The sequence below is a fragment of the Piliocolobus tephrosceles genome, unplaced genomic scaffold (assembly GCF_002776525.5).
Source record: "Piliocolobus tephrosceles isolate RC106 unplaced genomic scaffold, ASM277652v3 unscaffolded_15083, whole genome shotgun sequence".
NCBI classification, from domain to species: domain Eukaryota; kingdom Metazoa; phylum Chordata; class Mammalia; order Primates; family Cercopithecidae; genus Piliocolobus; species Piliocolobus tephrosceles.
In genome coordinates this window covers 1-349 of record NW_022296625.1, presented here as the reverse complement: position 1 = coordinate 349, position 349 = coordinate 1, and positions in this window count along the sequence as shown.

Here is a 349-nt window from a genome sequence, read left to right as displayed (position 1 = left end):
AAAACAATTAAATAAACAATTAAATAAACAATTAAATAAACAATTAAATAAACAATTAAATAAACAATTAAATAAACAAATAAATGAATGGATACGTAAAAAAAATAGAACATACATGTATATGCGCAAAAATTCTTACATGTGTGTACACACACGTGGTTCCTTTGGAGGAACATATTAATAAACACGAGTTTTAAAAATAATTAATCACGTTAATTTTTACTGTTAAGTAATAAAAAAAGTAGGATATAAAAAAAAACAAAAAAATTAAAAAGGTGATTTTTTTCGATAAATGATTCAAAAGAATTTTGCTAGTATGTATATAAATATAACATAAGGTTGTAATCAT